Source organism: Canis aureus, chromosome 23, assembly GCF_053574225.1.
Source record: "Canis aureus isolate CA01 chromosome 23, VMU_Caureus_v.1.0, whole genome shotgun sequence".
In the NCBI taxonomy this organism is placed as follows: Eukaryota; Metazoa; Chordata; class Mammalia; order Carnivora; family Canidae; genus Canis; species Canis aureus.
The window spans coordinates 3,120,537-3,139,788 of record NC_135633.1 but is presented as its reverse complement, the minus strand read 5'-3'; the positions used below and the strand labels follow the sequence as shown (position 1 = coordinate 3,139,788).

The following is a 19,252-nucleotide window of genomic DNA, read 5'->3' as shown; positions in this document are numbered from 1 at the left end:
GTCGTTCCAAAGCAACTGCCCGCGTTTGTCGGCAGCATGTCACTGTGAAGTGGCTCTAAGGGAACGCACTGTTAGCCTGGGCCTCCAGTTTCACTACAGACTCTAACAGCAACACGGGTTTGCAGAATCAGATGGAGCAATGTATGCTGAATCGGAATTGCAGATAATAGTGTGCACTGGTTTCTTCCTGCTGAAGCTCCGGATTAAAAAAAAAAAAAAAAAAAAGTGTTTTCTCCCTCTGTTGCTGGGTTTCTATAGTACCTCCCTTATCCAGCGTTATATCAATTCTACTTGGCAGTTGTGCAGAAGTCTGTTAAGTAAAACTGAGAGACTGCAGTCATGTTCCTGGGAAACTCTTCTTCTTAAGCAACTTATTAAGTAAGATACATTTTAAAAATTAAAAAATGGACTTTGTAAAAAAGATTTATTTCATTGAGAGAGAGAGACATGAGAGAGCGAGAAGAGAGAGAACAAAAAGGGGGAGGGGCGGAGGGAGAGGGAGAAGCAGGCTCCTGGCTGACCAGGGAGCCCAATGTGGGGCTCAATCCCAGGACCCTGACATCATGATCACTGAGCCACCCAAGTGCCCAAGAATGGACTTTCATTGAAAAAAAAAAAAAAAAAGGCCAGTATTTATGTGACTCAAAAGTTTACCAAAACAAGACCATCTGCTAACTTTGTCAACTGGTATTTTTACTTCTTCCTGAGAATGAACGTCTCTCCCTGATGAGAACCGTTATTGAAAACCACTAGTTCTTGCTGACCGCAGAGATCTGAATTTCATCAAGTAGGCCACAGAACTCACAAAATACCACCCCGTGCTTCTACGGGGCACACAGACGCCATGGAGACAGCACCGTCTCAGCAGCTTCTCATTCCTGACCCAGTATGTCCTTCCTCAACTTTGCAGAACACTCAAGGCTTGAAGTATCAAAGTGACCCTTGAATGTCATGGATGAGACCCCCACTGAGGGAGATGCGACACTCAGGCACACATGCTTCATCTTCAGTCACTGATTACGATCAGGGAGGGAGGTTTGGGGGGCAATGGTATATGCGCAAGTCCAGGAAAATCACCCTGAAAGATCTTCTTTAAGAGAAATGGCTTAGAGCAAAGCAAATCAAATAATTGTGCCAGTAAGAAAAATGTAAGAAAGAAAGTTAAACTGGGTTTGCTAAAGAGTGATGATGGGGACTTTGTCTCAGGGAAGAAAGGATTTGGTGGAACCTATGGAATGTCAAACCCAAATTCCAGAGATTACCAATGGTGTAATAGATAAACCACCACAAATTGGTTATCCATATGGGAAAAAAATTAAATTTCTGCCAGCCCCACAAAAATTAATTCCAGATGGGTTAAAGATCTCAATGTCAAAAACGAACATTTTAGTGGGAAGTATAGGTAAATTTCCTTCTGACCTTAAGGTAGAAAGGGATTTCTTAAAACATGAAATGTGCTGATGTAGGTTTAAAAAAAAATGGATGAATTTAACTATATTAAAATCAACACCACTTGCAAACGAGGAGACACATTGAAGAGAATGAAAATTCATGTTATAAACTGGAAGAAGATATTTTTAACATATATGACCAATAAAAGATTAATAACAACATATATGGAACATTTGGAAATCATAAGAAAAGCATAAATAAAATAATAACAAACGGTCAAATACACAAGCAAGCACTCGGAGGTAAAGAAAATGGCAATATATTGGTATATTGCTGATATACATACAAAAAAAGATTTTGTTTCATCAGATATCCGGAAAATACAAATTACAACATAAGATACCATTTTAGACCCTTTAAACTGGAAAATAATAAAAACGAAAATGCTAATGTTTGGCAATTACCAAGTGTTGGGGAAAATGTAGGTGAGTAAGACTGAGAGGTAAAGATTAACTTTCAAAGACCCATCCACTACAAGCTGATCTTCCAGAAATGCAGCTGGCCTCCTGCAAAGCGCCATGGAAGCCAGCCCTGGCCACATCCTTAAGGCAACACGGATTCTGGGTAAGCCCAAGGCTTACACTGCAGCCCCTCTGACAATGTCCCATGAGGGACTCGTGACTCTGCAAACATAAACACTCATGTCAAGTGGCAAATTCTTCCACTCACTCACATCGGCGAATAGCTACAAGTGACAGAGTGGGAACTCGACCTCCTGATCGCTGCGGGAGAGAGGTTGATGGTACCATCTACTAAGAAGCTTCAACCAGCAAGACAGGACCGGACTGAAAGTTCTACTATGTCACTTTGCAGTTTTACCTTGGACGCTGATCACATTGGGAATGGAGCTGGAGTACCTTTAAGAACCAGAATCTTCTATGGTCTTATATCTGGCTATGCGCGATAACTGTGACCCACCCCGTAATGGAGTGGCCCAAGGGGATTTTTCAAGTAAAATTCTAGTTCTTATATGGAGTGGTGAGTCCTTAGGTGGTTGTCATATTTTAAAAACAAATAAGTAATTATAAGCAAATGAGCAAATGACTAAACAAACTCATGAGTCAGTGGTGAGAGTATTTCATGACCAAAGACTATGATTAATCCAATGCTGTGTGCTTCTAAGTGCAACACAAAAGGAAAAAATGACTTTATATAGCTTTAACTTAGGTGGTTTATATGCCTTATCTAAAATCCAAATAGTAATTTGTGACGTAGCTACTTATATGTCCATATTTCACATAAAATGACTGGCTCACAAAGGATAAGTGAATACCCCACACTAAGTATCTAATAAGAATTAAATATCAGATTTGGATATAATTTTATCTGATTATATGTTGGTTTGATTAAGCTGCAGGGACTCTAACCCCCAAACTTTTGGTGGCTTAACACAATAGATATTCACTTCTCACCCACATAAATGTCCCAGGCACATCACTGGAGTCACTGAAGTAGCTCTGCTCTGTGTGGTCATCCAGTGGCCTACACTCCTTCCACCTGTGGCTCCATAACCCTCTAGATCCTTACCATTGTATGCAGGAAAGAACATGAAAGATGGGGACTTTGGAGTCCCCATCTTAGGGAGTTGTATAGGCCAGGTTTAAAATGATATTCAGTATTCCTACTCAAGTGGCGTTAGAGAAAATGTCACTCGAGCACATTTAGCTGTGGGGGGGGGGGGCGGCAAATGTGGAAAAAGTAAATCTGAGTGGACAGCTAGTGACTTCCACTACAGACTCCAAATCTCATGGTCTTCCCAATGTAATGCAGGTTGCTAAATGTGAAAGATCAAAAATGACTTTGTGCTACCACATGATCATGGAGACCTTAAGCAAGAAGGTCCGTGACGCTAGGGCACATGTGCTCCCTGGACTAAGGGACTGCGTTTGCTAGAGTATTAAAAACATAACCCAGGCAAAGCGGTGAGGTGCCTCCTCATTATGCCTGAATCCATGGATGGCCACTAAGGAACTGCATTATCCAAAGAGCTAGTCATTCTTGAATTAGTAACTTGGGGAAGAAACTACACTGACCTGGTATGTGTGTGCACATTGGAATGAACACAGGGAAATAAAGAAAAATGGAAATGATCGTAACACTGAAAATCAGCATATGTTGATTGTCATCCAAGACCACCTTTCCTGGGAATTACTTCACAAATTATAGAATTTTTTTTTTTTAACTTTGGTCAGATAGTCAATTAGAGTCTATTGCATTCAAGAATAATCAATATTGGGGCACCTAGGTGGCTCAGTCAGTTGAGCGACCTACCCTTGGTTTCAGCTCAGGTCATGATCTCACAGTCATGAGACTGAGCCCTGCATTAGGCTCTACGTTCAGTGCAGTCTGCTTCAGATTCTCTCTCCCTCTCCCTCCAGCTCATGCTCTCTCTCTCTCTCTCTAATAAATAAATAAAATCTTTAAAAAAAAGAATAATTGATATTTATTGTAGGTTCTTCAAAATGAAGACGTGTAAAAAGAGACAATTTTTCAAACAATTTCTGTAGTCTATGTTACTAGGAGACAATAGCAGATATTGTCCAGCCAAGGATGGACATGTCCTACTAACTCAATCAATTATCTACTTTCATATTTTTCATACTTTTTCTAACAGTAACCATTTGTTAAGCACATACTGTGTACTAAGAGTTTCTATACATTATACCATTTAGCCACAATGATGCCATCTGGTAGTTATCAGGATTTATAATTTTCAGATGTAGACACTGACTTTAGAAAGGTTAACTGCCTAAAATCACAGAGCTAGGAAGTAGCAGATCAGGATTATAAGGTGAATTTCTCTCATTCTGGCACCTCTTACTCCTCCTCACCATGATAAGCAGCTAAAAGTCTAGCTCAGAGTCAATAATGTTATTAACAATGTACTGGAAAGAATAACGATTTCCTTATTTTGATGAGAGTTTTTCTAATGGGAAGGCTACAGCTGGTACTGTATAGGGTGAGTACAGATGATATCATTGCACTTTGCATAACAAGGTGGTTCCAATTATCTACCCAATTCTGGCCCACCAAGATATAGGGTGCCTGATGTTTAACTGATAATAGAAGAGACAGATGTTCTCTTGGCTTCGTCCTTCTGGAAATAACACTTATCCCTGGGCTCCCATCAGTTTAGAATTTTAAGAGTGTGTATTTTTTTAAGTAGGCTCTGTGCCCAGTATGGAGCCCAACAAGGGACTTGAACTCACTGACCCTGAGATTCAGACCTGAGCTGAGATCAAGAGTCAGACGCTCAACCAATGGAGCCACCCAGGAGCCCCTAAGAGTGTGTATCTTTAACCACTACAGGATCTTTCCACGCACTCAAGTTATATCCTGAAGGATAAACAATTTCCCTAGTAGCATGGCTGCTCTTGACTAGAAATCCACTTCACATATACTACGTAATATGAAATTGAATGGAATTTTCCCAATTTCCTTAGAATTGACTCTTAAGACCCAATGCTGACAACAAAAAATGTGATATTTTTAAAATAATGAAAAACAAAGTTGATCCAGACTCTAGGACTTATTTAGAAGCAATGGACCTGGCTCTTCCAAACCCCGCTGTATCTCAGCTACATGAATTCTTCTTCCTTTCCCCCTTCTCCCTAGCCTCCAGCCTAAATAAAGAGAAAGTCAGAGCCAGAGGTGTGTGGGCATAAGGAATCATTGGGCCCTCTAACTTCATCCCAAACCAAGTGAAGAGGGCACTCAGGGAACCACATTAGAACCTGGGGGTACCTACGGTGGTGTGGAATTGTCATCCCATTCCTCAGCTGACCTTTGCTTAATCAATACAATGCAGATTAATCTGCCTATTTCAGCAGGGTAAAGGGACTAAGGACAGATGGCAGCATGCAGATGGGGCATCAATGTGAAACTTCCAAAGGTGTGCAAAAATTTCAAGGTTAAGTAGACATTGCAAAAGGTAGTTGAACAGGAAACATCTTGCTGGTAACACATCCAAGAGGGCTGAGCACTCGTAATATATGAAGACGCTGTGGGATAAACTGCCAAGAGCAAAAACTGAATGGTTTCAAGAAGGTTAAGCTAGAAAGCATCTCATATTAGAAAACTATGCAATAAGGAAATCTCAGAGGGCCCTCTTGCATCCCACAGTAGAGCGAGCAATTGAACTCTTCCATCAGCAGCTAGCTGGTTTTAGCCAGAGACTCAGAGACTGCCAAGGGACATGTGGGATTGAAGTGACCAGCTAAGTTAAAGACACTCCTATTCCATCTTCTTCCATACTAGAGAAAGAGAGAGGAAGAGAGAAAAGAGAGATCTTTACCTTGGGTCAATCCGAAGTTCGATGCAAAAGAGCAGGGCAAAAGCAATACACTGACTATGACATCGAGGCCTTCAATTCAACTAGACTGGATTGAACTTCTTTGTATCTAAAATTTACCAGACACCTGTGAGATCTAAAATAGTTCAGATTACTAGCATAATAAATGTCATTAGGTCATTTGCAAACGGTCCCTCTACCCCCTTGACCTCTTCCATAGGCTGGAAAAAAATAGCATGAATCCTGCCCATTGGTGTGGGGCACGGCTATGGCACTTTCTTTGGCATATGGGGTATTGGCAGACCTGGTATAAGCCAGAACTTAAGCAGCATTTATGCGGATTGGCTGGCTCTTTTCCACTCCTGCCTTTCACCATAAGAAGAACATGCCGCTGTTGGTCACTGGCCAGAAAAGAATGGAAGACACGTGAAGAGGGCATAAACCCAACTCATGAGCTATAGCCAAGCCCTGTCTAGAACAGCTGGAGCCTAACCAACTGGTGAAATGTGAGAAGTAGATGGATGGAGAGATAATTTAGCCATTCTACTATATTGATAAGCATTAGGTTTTTATCCTTTCAATTTTTTTTAAGTTTCGAATTTGCTTCAATGAACGTCTCTTTCCATATATCGTTGTGCGTATGAGAGATGAGTTCTATAAGCTAGAGAACTAGCAGAGGAATTTCTGGGCCAAAGGTATCGCACACTAAGACTTGGTCATACGCTGCCAAAATTACCTGGAGAGCTCTTCTAACTACGCATATCATCACTTCGACATTCCCTCCCACTGGCTATAAGAGGAGGGCCTGTGTTTCCCTTCCCTCCTAAGGACAGGCCTTAACAAACTTTTCCAATTTTACCAAACTGAGGGTGAAAAAAGTCTCCTTCATTCAACATCATTGGTTGAAAATGATAAAGTATTACTCTGTGTGCACACGTGGAAGGGTTTCCACAACACAAGTGAAAAAGCAAGTTGCAGAACTGTACGTGACATGATCTCATTTCTTGTATGCACATAGCAACTTGCACGTGCCTCACATATAAATGTGTGCAAATGCATGTGTGTGTGTATGTAGGCATACCTTTATTTAAGTTTATATAAATTATTAAAATCTGGAAAAATATTCTCCAAACTGTTAGCACGATTCTCTCTTACAAACTCACGTGAGGACAAGGGAATGAAGAGCGAACTTTAGTGGTGTACTTTATTAGTTCTGCATTGTTTAAAATTTTATGATCATGGAAGATTTTATAACAAAAGAAAGATACAGATAATAATGTTTCTTTGAAAATAAAGCAAAAGTCTTATTTTCCAGAACTAGGCGGCCATAATCTCCAAGTAATGGGTTATTTCCAACCTCAGTGAGAAATAAGGTCACAGGGTCATGTAAGAGATCACAGCTCTTGTGCGCTTGACATTTACATTAGCGTTATTTGACTTAGTGATATATCAGATATAAGTGATAAATAAAAGTGTTTTAAAATTGCTTATTGATAAGGCAGTCAGTAATGATACTCCTCTTATTAATTACAGAGGGATGAAATCTTTAAAATCTCATTCTAGATATATCTGTGACTGGGCACATGGAAGCAACCAAGTAATGTTAATATAATCTAAGACAAATGAGTCTAGGGGCACCTGGGTGGCTCGCTCCATCAAGTGTCTGACTTCAGCTCAGGTCATGATCCCAGGGACCTGAGCTCTCTGCCTCCCTGACCCGCAGGAACCTTCTTTCTCCCTCTCCCTCTGCCCCGCCTCCCACTTTGCACTCTCTCTCTCTCTCTCTCTCAGATAAATAAATAACATCTTTAAAAAAATTTTTTTAATTAATAAATCAAGATTTCCACTTGTATTTCAGGAGGCTTTCAGTCTCAGATCTCTGTGTTTATCCTCTTTTTTTAAGAAGCCATTAATGGACTAACCTAATCCTTTAATTTACTAGAAGAGTAAAACAATTTCTCTATTGAGATGTTTCCGTATCTCCAGTTTATCTACCTAACAGCATCTCAAAATTGAAATTTACTGCTGTAGTTGCAAATCAAGTGCACATGTCTGGATGAAACTTTTTTTTTTTTTTAGTGTCTTTTGATACTCAAGATGACACATTCTCTGAAGAGGAAAAAATCAAAAAAAAAAGGAAAAAAATAAAAGATTTTGAGGAATTGATATCTGGCTAGACAAAAGCGAACGTACGAGTCATCGTGTCTCGGATGCTTTATATAAGCAGCGTGTCCTCCCCTCCCATTATTCCAGTCATGTAGTGAGTAAGGAGTTACACTCTTTTATGCCAAAAATGCAATCAGAGTCTTGTGAGCTAATTGGAAAAATGATCATGAAAGAAAAACAAAAAGCCCCATAAAGCTAAGAACAAATAAAACGTATTGTAAATACATCTGGATAACGATATAAGATTTAGTTTCAAGAGCGCAAAAGACATTAGTATGCTTTCCCAAATGCAAGCTTGCCCATGACTTACACACATTTGGACCACGTTCTTGAAGAGATTTCAATGTAGCATTTTTTTTTCTAGACACATTCTAAATTCATCTTCCACATTCTAAATCCATCTTCCACAGCATACCATCAAATCCTAAACCCCTTTTCCCAGACATATGTGGAAGTGCTTTGCTGAGGTATTCAAATAGCCTGGAGAGTACTTCATTTGTTAAACAACAATTCAGCCAACAGAATTATCTGTAACTTTGTTGAAGTAATTTGATTGCTGGTTTCCAGAAAGGGTTCATGCGGGAGATACACGTACAAGAAAACAGCACAGGAAAGTTCTCTCGAGTCCCACTGGGTCTCCTAGAATTTAGCTGTAGAATTAAAGACATGGTCCATAATGGAGATCACTTGAACTTTTGTACTGACACTCAAAAGAAACCCATTAATTTCAGGGAGGACGTACAGGATTCAGACCAATGTTGCCAAGTTTACAATATTGGTTTGAGAACCACTTGAAAGTCTTGGGAAGGCAATGATTTATCAGTTTAGGTGCTCAAATCCACGGGTAACGTCCATTTAGTCTCATTTCCAGCTTTTTGAGTTAAGCTCAACCACCATCAGTTTGGTACACATTGTTCTAAATGTAAAATCCTCAGCACTGACTTCTGGAAGGCCGTGAAGGTAGCTGAGGCCCGGCTAGTTGCAAGAAGGTTGGCTGGACTAACTGCACTCAGGACTGTAGACAACCTCCTGTCTTGTGTTCAACAGGTGTTCGAAGGAATGCAACGGTTTGCATATCTAAAGCCAAAACTGCAGTGTATCCCTCTGGGCCTTGGCGGACAGAGGCTAAGAATTGCTAGGAGCAGGGCTAGCCCCCAGAAGGAAATATCTGTGTGTATACACACACACACACACTCGGTCTTCCAAAACTCTCCACCTTTTCCTTCTTGAGCCTTTTACTTGCATCCAGGAGCAGATGTTGTTCCCCTCTTTTCTGCCCTGGGTCCTGCCCATCTGTGTAACTTGGACTCTTCCCACTGCCCCTCCGTCCGCGCATCGGCAGGGATCTGTTCCTCCAGGGCATCACCCTGACCTCCAGCTCACCATTTTTGCATGGTTCTTCTCCCAGCCTGGAATGTTCTCACACTCCCTCCTGTCCTCCTGTTCTCTCTGCCTGGAATGCTTTTTACCCTCTCCCAAAAGCTGGTCTGTCTTACTATTCAGATCTCAGCTGGAGCATTTTCTCCATAAAATAAATAAATAAATAAAACAAAATAATTTTTAAAAAGCTTCCCTGGACCATCGCACTAATATACTAATATCCTTCTCTCAAATTTCTCTGCATCTCATTACAATGCTTAGTATTTTTAGACCACTTACCACTAACTGAAATGATCTCATTAACTTATTCACTTACGGCCTGTGCTCCTCAGTGCACTAAGAGCTCTTTGAGGAGCATCTTGAAGAGTTCAAGGCGGACTCGTAAACATGCTTGTCAAATAAATGAGTAAATGATTATCGCAGTCGCTTTTACTCTCTACCTTGCTACCACAGTAATGAGAAGCTCATGTTTTGATCTCAGAACTGCATTCGAATCCTACCCTTGCTAATGACAGTTTAGTAACTTGGATGAGTTACCCACCTGTAAAGTGGAAATAATAGCATCTACTTCATTGAGTTCTCTGAAGATTAAACAAAATAAAGCATAAAACACAGACCAAAGTTTCTGCTCCATAAGAAACGCTCAGTAAACACTAGTGAGGAAGTTGGATTTCTATCAAAGGACATTTATGTTTGAAAAGATCAGGAATATTAAGGAGGAGATGTTGTGCTTTGCCAACAGTGGGACCCCTCCTACCCGACCCCAGGGCTGGACTAGGCAGTTAGGCAGACCTGAGTAGGAGGGAAGAAAGCAGGACGGCAGGGGGGAGATTGCCCGGGGCCACCAGTCTCTGCCCAGAGACCACCCCGGCTCCCATAGATCAGCCCCTTTTGTGGTTTAGCACGGCCTGATAAGCCGGAGATGGGTGTCCAATTTTGGAGCATGCACACTTACGGAAAACCGTGCCCTCTAGTAACCCTCAGTTACTTATTAGTTATTTTAATACCATTATAATTAGTTATTTTCATATCATTATAATATCTTTTACGTTGCCTCCATGGGTTTCACTCAGGTGCTCATGGGAAGATGGTGTACATGAGCCTGCGCAAAGGTTGGAGGTGCACAAACCTGGGCGGATCCAGGGGGTGGCATGGCAACGACAAGATAGGAAGGAGGAGACCCAATCGACCGCCATAAAAGTAACCCAGTGAGGAACGCAGCCGGCTGCTACCTAGCTTCGAGTCAGGCCACCCTACAACTCTGGGGAGTATTTTCACTTGTTAGACCTTCACTGCTTCAACTCTCTCTCGAGTCTCATCACTAGATCCTTTCCCTGGAGATGAAGAGGACTGAGAAACTGTACAATTCATTACCCCTAATACCAGCCTGGACATTTTGGGGGGCAGAGAGGAGATCATAGTAAGAAGGCAAGTTAACTAGCAGTGTTCACATCACACTTTGAAGATAACATTGCCGGTGGAGAAGGCCAGAACTGTCTTTGGGAGAGAAATGGTTGAGACGGGTCAGGTGTTGCCTGAAGGTTACCTGACTGGTGAGAAGGTCGTATCCAGCAGCATTTCCTGAGTGAATTTCCCACGGTCCATTATTAGCCGTGTAGATCCGGGAATGTGAGTCTCCCAGAGCTGATCAGATTCAGTGAGGCTGCCCTGCAATATCCGAACTAAAGCATATAAACGAGGGATCAATTTATTGAATTAGAATAAGAGCCCTTGGGGCACCTGGGTGGCTCCGTGGCTTGAGCACTCTCTTGATTTCAGTTCTCGTGGTGATCTCAGGGTGGTGGGTCTCCTGCTCAGGGTGAGGTCTGCTTGAGATTCTCTCACCCTCTCCCTTTGCCCCTCCCCCTACTCAAAGGCATGCTCTCTCCCCTCCAAAATAAATAAATAAAAATCTAAAAAAAAAAGAATAAGAGCCCTTCCCTTCAAATAATTCACGTTAGCCTGAGAAGTTCTGCTAAGAAAAAAAAAATCCATGAAGATGAAATTTTTAGGTAAAATGGCTTGGTGAGCAAGAACTATTTGTGGATGTTAGATGTTACTGGGGCTCTGCTACCCGACACTAAAGCATCCATCTGTACTGCCTTTGATGGAGCTGGAGGGGTGATATCAGCTTTCCTCTTCTAATTTCTGTTTTTTAATGATCCCTCATCTTCCAACTGATCCCGTCCTTAGCTATCTTAGCATCATCATTAAATTTACTAATTTAGCCAGGGGAAGAGATGGAAGAAACTACACAGCCGGTTAGCTATGAAATTCCACTATAATTTTCTGGAATTAATTTTCTACAATTGCATTCTCTAAGCATCTTTTTGAAGGTCTTATTATGCTTTAGTACATTCTATGTTTATAATCTATGACTGAGCTCACACATTTGAAAATTGCCAATGACTATAGGAGTAATGAGGATTTGTAGACACTGAGGCTCTTCACAAATATTCCACTTTCTTCCTTCCAATAACATAGCTGGATTGCGGTTCCCTACCTCCTTGAAGGGATACATGACTATTGACTTGCTTAATTGATGAAATGGGTGGAACCCATATGTCCTAACAGGTGGGAGTCTTTAAAATTCTAGGCGTGATTAGCCATTCTAACTTTCCCTCTGCCGCAGCATCTGGTGATATTCCAGGACATCATCAATCTTGATACTTGAGCTCCTGGAGCACATCTCCCCGCCCATCCATGATGGGCATATCGTGAGTGTAAGAGACATACCTCCCTCAATTGTCTTAAGCTACTGAGCTTTTGCAGCTATTTGTTTTTGCATGATAACCAAACCTGCCCTCACTAATATAATATTAAAGTGAAAATCTCTAGTGTTCCCTGATGAGTATCTAGGTTATTGGTTGTTATTATTTTTGTTTGTTTGTTTTTTAAAGCTTAGAAATGTGGATGCCCAGGTGGCTTAGCGGTTAAGCATCTGCCTTCCGCTCAGGGCATGATCTCGGGGTTCCCGGATCGAGTCCCACATCGGGCTCCCTGCATGGAGCCTGCTTCTCCCTCTGCCTGTATCTGCCTCTCTCTGTGTGTCTCTCATGAATAAATAAATAAAATATTTAAAAGAAAGAAAAAAATAAAAAAAATAAAAAAATAAAGCTTAGAAATGTTTCAGATTCACCATCTATAAAATAATATTGCTAAATCAGAAGATGTCTAAGACTCTTCCAAAAGGCAAATTATAGTCTGCATTTACTGATGATTTTCCTGAGCTCTGCCTTTAAGTTGATGTTCATATCAATGAGTCTGTGTTTTCATTAACAGCCTGTCGGATGAGTTTCCAACTCTTTTCTGATCTGATCTTTGTGGAGATCATTTTTGATAGTATAAATAAAGGTAGGTTCCCACACAAGATCTTTTCTACATTTATGAGAGATTTCCTTCCAAAGTTTTGAGTTTATAGGAACAGAGCTCAGCTAAGCAACTTTTGGGGAGGAATTGTTGGTAAAACGAAAAACTACTTGTGGCACTGTGAAGAGAAAAAGATGTCTAACTGCTAAAAAACAAACAAACAAACAAAAAAACCTGTTGAGGTGTGGGAAAAGGGGCCCATTGAGCACATAGTAGCAACACTGAAATATTTGGAGAGGAAGAAAACATCCTCAAGAGAAAGTAGATACCTGCTATTTAGGAATTAAATTAATTAATTAATTTAAATTTAATTTAAAGAAATTAATTATTTTCTTTCTGAAAAGAAACAGTTCTTCTACTCAGTGTAACCATTACCAGCCAATGGAAGATGTTCATGGGAACAACGTTCTCAAGTAGAAATTATCACTCATCATTAAGCTTCATTCAATTAACCGAGCAGGAGAGAAGAATACCACTGCTGAGGCCTTTAGATTTCTGATTTCTCACATGTTTGTCTTAAAAACTCAGTATATTCCTCACTGAGAGAACATATGGAATGACTAAATCTTCAGTATTAATTCAAAGCCATTTTTTTCTTCTCTCTACTATCCCAGGATACAAAATACAGCTGAGAACAAAGTTAGAGCATTAAAAAAAAAAAAAAAAAAAAGCCTTTCTCCCCTAGGCTCAGATAACAGATTTGTTGCCAAATGGAATTTTACCAAACTTTCTAAAATGAGTAACATTGTGTGAGCGCGGTTCCCTTGGGAACTATATAAAAATGAGATGTCTATCTCAAAGGGTTCTCCAAGAAAAACCCTGAAAGAAGCGGGCATTTGTCTTGACCTAGAGACAACTGCAGAAAATTACAAACACCTAGGAATGGCTTAAACTAAAAACTTGAATCTTGCCCAAATATGATAATAAAAAGGATATTAAAATTTATTGAATGCCAATTATTCATTCTTTCAACGGCACTTATCGATTGTATTAGGTGCCAAGAACTATGCCAGATGCTTTTCCATGAACTGTATAATTTGGTCAAGAACTCTGTAAAGTACAGATTACTTGATAGATAAATGGCTTACCTAAAGTCACACAAGTAATGGGGCTTTTTATTCAAGAGGTATTTATTAAGGGTCCACTATATGCCAGCACTTTTCTGTGCACTGGGGTACGTCGTTAGCATTGGGAAGGCCAAGGATGAGGGTATAAATTAAAGCCCCTAGACCACATGTCTAAGTATTTAACATTATGAACAGAGGTGCGCTGCGTCTAGCTGTTCTGAGCCCAGAAGAGCCAACTGGATTTCTCGCTTCCCAAATTCACATTCAGTCGTGTTGCCTCTGTACCTTAAAATTGGCCATGGCAGGAGCATTTATACACCACAACAAAGGGCAAATGCCACAAATCGGGTGGTGACGGTTGCTGTTTTCAGGGAGCATCTTGGTGAACACTTAACAGCACACCACTGCTTCTAACAATCTAACGGCTGAATGAAATATATTCTATCCTCCAACCTTGAAAAATATACCTTCATAATAACCTAGAAGTCCAACTTTGAACTTAGAATTCCCAGATGCCATATTACACTATATGCTAACTAACTAGAATTTAAATAAAAATATGAAGCAATAACAGCAATTAAAAAAAAATAGAATTCCCAGATGCCTTGTTGTTCCGCGCCAGAATTTGGGAAGGGAGGGAGGGCCAGTCCCTAGACTATAGGCCCCAGCCTGCAGCCTGAGAGCCTCGGACCCCTCCACTTTTCATCCTACACTGAGTTTCATCCTGCACAGGGAGGGAAACTGTGTGGATGCCCCAGAATGCACATCCAAGCTTCACCTATCCGTACACCCTACACACATGCACAGCTGCCCCTGGATCATCCCCTGGATCATCCCCTGGGCCTTGGTGTGTATATACCAGGGCTACAGTACCACCTCCGTGGCCTGGAGAAACAGAAGAGATCACTCGCAGACCCTAGAAGAGGCACAAGTCCTTGCAGCTCTGAAGTTTCAGGGCCTCGGCTTGCAGAGCATTATCTAAAATAGAGGGATGGTGAGGGCTCCGGCTGGGTCCCTTGGTCTCATAAATGGATGACACATGGTACAGAGGAAGGAGGGCCAGAGTAGGGGCCCCTAAAACCCAAAGCACTACTTCCTATTTGAAGAATGGCACAAAATACAGGAGTTCCAAAGCCCTCATGGAGTTCACGTCCCACTAAGGGGAAAGATACCAGTTTAATTATTTAAAACAAATTATTTCCAAGACCAAATTGGTCATATTACCACCCCTTTCATCAACCCAAGAGGAAAATATTTAATATTTACCATCTATGGACAGTTTGTTATTTACTCAGAATTACTAAGTTCTTGGAATCAGAATGGCTAAAAACCTCAGAGCCTAGCTAGCTGATCATTGATTGCAGTTGGCAAAATGATTACTGGTATTTATTTATTGTCACAGTATTAGTTATGGGACAGACTGAGGACAGCGTCCCACTCAATGCAAATGTTCCTTCTGACCTACCTGCCTGAATCGTTTTGCAAATTCTAGACTGGGCTTGCTTCTTACTCATGGGACCTGTCACCATGGATAATAAAAACACTTGTGTTATTTACTTGAGGATTAGGACTATGTGGTCACCTGTTCATTATTTGCCAGCACACCGCTGGGTTACACATTTGTATAGTAAATGCCTCGGTATAGGAAAAAAAAAATAATTATTATATTTGGGAAAAGGAATTCAAAAGAGGGAGAAGAAAAACTTTTCTTTAATCTTTCTCTTTTTTTTTTCTTAATAATGTGAGGGCAAGGGGATGATGGGCTATTTTGGTTTTCTTCTTTATATAAAATTATATATAAATTATAGTCTTTTTAATGTCATTCGAACACTTTTTGAACTTTTGAAACCTTTTGAAAATGACTAAAATTTGAACTAGGAGAATGCTGTGTATATCAACTGCTTATGTGGCAAATATTCTTCGTAAATCCTACTGTTTCTCCTTCTTCAAAATGGGAAATTGTGCAAGCAGCAGAACTTCTCCATTGGTCCTAGGTTTCGCTGAAACTCGGCCCGGCCATCAACAGGTCCCCGGGTGTCCCCGTGTGGTCACTACAACCCCATGTCCCTGCCCTGCCCCTGGAGCGCCCAGGCCTCCTCCCCTGCAAACACACCTGGCTCCCCAGGGGAGTGGCACCTCTCCCGGTCTCACCCAGACCTCCTGGGGGGTGTAGCCTACGGGAACTGAAGTTCATGTGACTCAACAGGGAGCTGATTTTAAGAAGAAAGTTTTCTTAAATGGGAAGGGAAGGGGGAAAGGGGAAGTGGAAAGGGAAGGGAAGGGGGAAGGAGGAAAGGGGAAGGGAGAAGGGGGAAGTGGAAAGGGAAGGGAAGGGAGAAGGGAAGACAGAAGGGGGAAGACTGAAGGGGGAAGGGAGAAAGGGGAAGGGGGGAGAAGGGGGAAGGGGGAAGGGAGAAAGGGGAAGGGGGGAGAAGGGGGAAGGGGGAAAGGAGAAGGGGGAAAGGGGAAGTGAAAAGGGAAGGGAAGGGGGAAGGAGGAAAGGGGAAGGGGAAGTGGAAAGGGAAGGGAAGGGGGAAGGGAGAAGGGAAGGCAGAAGGGGGAAGGCTGAAGGGGGAAGGGGGAGAAGGGGGAAGGGAGACGGAGGAAGGGGGGAAAGGGAGAAGGGAAGGTGGGAGGGGGAAGGGAGAGGGGGAAGGTGGAAGGGGGACATGGAAAGGGAAGGGAAGGGGGAAAGAGGAAGAGGGAAAAGAAGGGGAAGGACATGGCCAAGAGTGGGTGTCGGGGTCAAGAGTATGGTGGGTTTGCTGCTTGTTTTCGGGGCGGGAATTCATTCTTCCCTTCCTTCCGTCCCTTCCTTTCCTTCCCTCCTTCCTTCCCTTCCTTCCCTCCTTCCTTCCCTTCCTTCACTCCTTCCTTCCCTCCTTCCCTCCTTCCTTCCCTTCCCTCCCTACCTCTTTTCCCTCCTTCCCTCCCTCCTTCCCTTCCCTCCCTCCTTCCCTTCTTCCCTTCCTTTCCTATCTCCATCTCTCTCCCCGCACCACTCTCCCCCCTTCCCCCCCCCCCCCAAGCTCCCTCTGGGAGTTGCTACACCTTCAGATTGGGACATCCTTCCTCATTTGCAAGCCTCAGCCGTGTCTGGGGGCAGGGCTTCCGTGGAGCTGCCAGGAGCAGAAAGGCTCCCAAGCAGTAGCTACATCACATGTCAGATGTGGGGAAACTGCAGGCAGGTCAATCCGGGATGTGCCGGTTCCCAGAAGGCTCCCTCTCCAGAGGACGGTGAGGATCAAAGCTGACGTTTCCTTTCCTGGGCAAGTGGTGCGTGGTTTGGCGCCTGAAGCACATCTGAGAACAGGTACGATTAAGCTCAGCTTTGCCTTATTTGAAGGGCGCCGGGGCTGGGGGCTGGGACGGGGGAGCATCCCATTGGGAACCCAGGCACGTGTGTCTCCCGGCTTGTGGGCCCCCACGGGGATGGGCCCTCTCACCCCGAATAGGCTTGATTTGGGAATGCGGTGGATCCGATTGCTTCTTGGCAGCCTTCCTTTCCCAATTATGTTTGGCTTAGTCTGGTAGTCAAGTTACTTGACAGTCCCTGGGCTGATCCAGAAAGCCTACCAGGGGACAGAGAGGATACTGTCTAAAGAGCAGACTGGGTGGCGGGAAAGGGCGGGTTCGGGCTGGATTTGGAAACAGTCACCGAATAATCCACAGCCCAGCCCGAAGAAAGGGCTGCATATTGTACCTTGGCCCTTTGTTAAGGCCAGAAAGCTGAGTGTGACGTGCTTCTGCAGGATACTGCTCAGCTAAGACCGACCTTTGTGTGCATTTTCAGTTCTTTTTTTACCCCCAAATGTAGCTCAAGAGGAGACATGACAGGTGTTTTGGATGGATTTTATTATAAAACATAGGATTTCTCATAACGAATACATGTTCTGGTTCAAAGATCTAGACCCAGTGCCCTGCATTACACCCGTCAGGGAGCACTTTGATAGAGGAGTTTGGATCGGATTGGGGTCATTCTCCCAGAGTGAAGCTTTTTGTGAAAAGTTTTCCTTTTAATCATTTAGGAAGGAAGTGTTTGCACAAAATCTGATACTTTCAACACAGTGGCAGGCAGACTGGTGAACCTACTCAAGAGAATGGAGACTGTTTTTTTTTCTAATGGCTTTATAGGACTCATTACCCACAGGAGTATATTCATGAATTATTAAGTGGCTCAGCCTCCTACTAAATCAAGTCAAACAAATAAATAAAAGACAACGGCCTCTGAGCTGAAGGCCCGTAGGCAGCAAGGGTAATGAGTGTGCATGTGTGCAGCAGATACTCAGGTTCAGACGTTCAAACACGCAAATAGAGCCTGGTCAACCCTTACCTTACCAGGTGAGTTGAGTTTTATGATTTAAAGGTTGATATATAAAAGAATAGTAATACTGTCTAAGCCTTTATGGTGTAATGTCTGGAAAACTTCCTCCTCTTCCAATGATGCAATGTCGGACAGTGAGGTCAACTAACAACCAACAAACTCGAGATCTGGCGACTCTTTTAACAGCATATTTTTGGTAAATTAAAATGTTCGCCTGAGAAATTATTCAGCCACAGATTCCCCATGACGTAGTTCAGTGTAGTGGGCAGGTTCCCATTTCCCCTGCTCTCAAGTCGGTTGCTTCTCCTGTCCAAGCTCTAGGTCACCTGTAAAATAGAAGTGATGGTGCAGAGCTCAGTGTTTTCCAGAGGATTAAATCAAATTAATATAATCGAAGGCATTAGCAGAGGGCCAGAACAGAATAAGTGCAAAATGAATGATTTTATACAGAAACACACACACACACACTCACACACAATTTACATGTTTCCTGCATTGTGATCATTTTCTGATCCTACCACCCAGGAGCAGGAGGACAGACACGTTGGAGGACCCCGCTATCTGATAGCAGGGCTGATGACTTACCCGAAGAAGAAGGTGGAAATTCACATTTGATAACATGAGCCCTATTCCTTCCTTCTCTTACGAAAAACGGTCCAAAAAAAAAATTATAGTCTTTTATTTTAGGGGTCGGTAATCTAGTGGATGAATCAGCCTCCTTCGATGTATCTTAGTAATTCCCGTCAATTTAAATTTCACGTATAGTAACTGGGAAGCTTCTCATCAACTTCCTGAGAAGCTTCTCCAAACCCCATGGTTCAAAATAGTTGTGATTGGTGTTTGAAGAAATTTTGCACCGTCTTTCATTAGAACCAGAAACTGTTTACTTTATGTGTGCCGGGTGAACTGGCAAAGCCAGGGTGGAGCGGCCCCCCACCAGCCAGCGTCGTGGGCTTGCACATCACACCAGCATCTGAGCGTCCGTCATGCTCGCCTATCAGATGAGGGCACTGAGCCCAGTGATAGCACGAGCTGTTTCTCTCAGGCCCGGAGACTTCGAGTTCTGAGTTCTTTCATTTCCAAGATCAAGGCATAAAATAACTTGCAGAGCTACTTCCTTGAGTTTCCAAACTGTGCTCGAGAAAACCAGCTGACAGAACTTGAATTTATAAAATTTTTAAAAGGAGAGAACCACGCCCATTG

At 42.5% G+C, this 19,252-nt stretch overlaps 1 protein-coding gene and 1 long non-coding RNA gene across 3 annotated transcripts in view; one reads left to right on the top strand and one right to left on the bottom strand.

The window, feature by feature from the left end:
- The first annotated feature begins 16,897 nt into the window (after positions 1-16,897).
- The window catches only part of BBOX1 (gamma-butyrobetaine hydroxylase 1), a 59,107-nt gene continuing 56,752 nt past the window's right edge, over positions 16,898-19,252 (top strand). For both annotated transcript variants that reach the window (XM_077866160.1, XM_077866162.1), the window contains exon 1: positions 16,898-17,038. The gene's annotated coding sequence lies outside the window, so the exon portion shown is untranslated. The remainder of the gene's footprint in view (positions 17,039-19,252) is intronic.
- The window catches only part of LOC144294503 (uncharacterized), a 52,242-nt gene continuing 50,561 nt past the window's right edge, over positions 17,572-19,252 (bottom strand). Inside the window, exon 4 of the long non-coding RNA XR_013361867.1 lies at positions 17,572-18,375. This is a non-coding gene — a long non-coding RNA (uncharacterized LOC144294503). The remainder of the gene's footprint in view (positions 18,376-19,252) is intronic.